The sequence below is a fragment of the Myripristis murdjan genome, chromosome 18 (assembly GCF_902150065.1).
Source record: "Myripristis murdjan chromosome 18, fMyrMur1.1, whole genome shotgun sequence".
Classification (NCBI taxonomy): Eukaryota; Metazoa; Chordata; class Actinopteri; order Holocentriformes; family Holocentridae; genus Myripristis; species Myripristis murdjan.
This window is the reverse complement of record NC_043997.1, coordinates 22,416,753-22,418,999: the sequence shown is the minus strand read 5'-3', so window position 1 is coordinate 22,418,999 and position 2,247 is coordinate 22,416,753. Positions and strand designations below refer to the sequence as shown.

General features: G+C 43.7%; 1 long non-coding RNA gene across 1 annotated transcript; it reads left to right on the top strand.

Annotated features, from left to right (window-relative positions):
* The first annotated feature begins 238 nt into the window (after positions 1 to 238).
* On the top strand, positions 239 to 1,950 carry LOC115376602 (uncharacterized). Its single transcript, XR_003929822.1, has 2 exons — positions 239 to 376; positions 1,705 to 1,950. It is a non-coding gene; the product is annotated as an uncharacterized LOC115376602 (long non-coding RNA).
* Positions 1,951 to 2,247: the final 297 nt, after the last annotated feature.

Below are 2,247 nucleotides of genomic sequence, written 5' to 3'. Positions count from 1 at the left end.
ATAGCACCTGAACGCATCATTACTCTTACCGTCCTCTGTTGTGCCAATCAAATTAATTATCCAGTGTGACGTAGTAAGATAACCGCATTTAATCCAGCCGCGCGCACCTGTTTAAATTCTCCAAAGCACCTGGCCGTTCACTTCTTTGGTCTCCTGTGTCAGACTCTGGTATCAGACATGTGTGGGATTCTTGTTGGACTGCTGAGAGGCCGACAGGCTCTCAGTCCCAGGGCAGGCGGCATGCTCCAGCACCGAGCCACCTACATCAACAGCAAGCCGCCCAAAGACAGCGTCGGCGCCGCTGTGAGTGAAAGAAGGGGAAAGCCTGTTGCGGTAGAGCCTTTTCACAGCCGCCATTTTGACATTAAACAGCAGGGTAAACACCTGTGATAATATTTCCGATGAACCACAGTGCAGTAGCAGACCCTTAACTGTCAGTGTTAGCCTAAATTGTCAAGTTTTAGCCTGCTTTTCCCAGTCAATACGGCTGCTGTGAAAAGAGTATTATGAAAACTATGTGAGCATACCTGACTTTGGCTACAGGCCTAATGTAAATCATTATTACAGCTGGTTAACGCTCCTGTTACCTTAAAATTTACTACATTTTTCATCAGTTGGGGAAAGCTCTTGTTGGAATCATGTTTGTCTCTCCCAAATGTCACATTAACTATTGGTGGCTCCCTCACTAGTAGGCCTACAGGTGTGGTTCTGTTTGCTGAGGGCCCTGAGGCTGAGGGAAGTGTTATAATGGCATGTTGGAGTTCGTTTTTATACAGCTAGAAAAGCCTGGGGTCAAACTGACCCTAAAGAAACACTGATGGGTCAAATGTGTCCAGGGCATTGAAAATGTATGTTAATTTCATGTTTACCCACTTTTCCCTGTTAAATTAGGAAAGGTTATCAAATATGTCATGTATTTGAGAGGTGTTAAGGCCCATTCATACCCTTTTTTCGTCCGTCCGTCCGTCTGTTCATCCGTCCGTCCTATACGTGTATACACTTCAAACCTCCGTACGTCTTTTATGTTGACGTGCGCGTTAGCACAACACTTCCTCTAGATGGCAGTGCCGAGCACCAATTAAACGGCATTAATAAAACACGGCGACTATGGAAGAAATTTTTTTTATTGTATTTGCCCTGCAAACGTAAAAAAAAAAAAAAAAAAAATCGGTGGAACGTGAGGCCGCTAAACCTCAGCTGCCCCTTCAATGGGGAGTTTTGGTGTTTGGTGCTGCCAATGCGGGAAATGGATGACGAGCGGCATTTCCAGTAGGAAATTAACAGTAGCCTATTTAAGGATATCCGCCCCAACTTTCAACAAGTTAAAAAAAAAAAACAAAAAACAAAAAAAACTTTTGACAAGTTGCAACCATAGATATCTATAATTGCAACACCGCGCTCCATTTTTAAATGCCTTTGCAGATCTTCTTCGTGACTCTGGTGATTTGATGACAATCTGGACTATAAACTCAATACTGCCCCCACGAATTCCGTCGGTTTTGCTCCGTTTCGTCCGTAATCATAAGCTCCCCCGCTTCGTGCAAAATGACGGACGAAATGATCGGACAGGACGGATGAAATGCTCCGTCCGTCTCCGTTTCCGTCTTTTACGTAGGGTATGAATGGGCCTTTAAACACTGAATGGGGTCACATTGACGTCAAAGATGACGGGAAGGTTGAAGTAGTATGGGTTGTGCCCTGCAGGAGTCGCTGTTTGTGATGACCGTCTTGACTGTGGCCGTCCTCGGACCCTCTGGCTGGATCCTTGCCCACCTCGACCATTATAAGAGGCATGGCTGATTTACACCTCTGGAAGTGCAGCAGCTTGCTGAACAAATTTATCACTTTATGACATCTGCTCTGAAGTTTTGTAATTGTTACAAGTTTTAGCCTACTTCTGTGATTAAACAATAAATTGGGGCAGTCCCCTGCAAGTAGGCACAGAAAAAAGGAGTGGTGCATGTTATTTTTCATTATGTATTTTTTTTTTCTGTTTTTATGCTCCAAATGCTGTCTGCCTCCTGCCATTGAGGCAGACCTGATCTCTCTTGATGCTGGTAACAGGAAAAATATAGTTCTAAATGGTAATTTGAGCAAAACTATTGTCCATGTGACCTTGGTACTCGTGTGCATTTTAGTGTCAGGATGTGATGTCAACCATAAGGTGAAATGACAATTGCCTAATTTGACAAATTGTCAAATTGGGCAAACTATCCCTATAAATTGATATCCATTTTTAAAACCAGG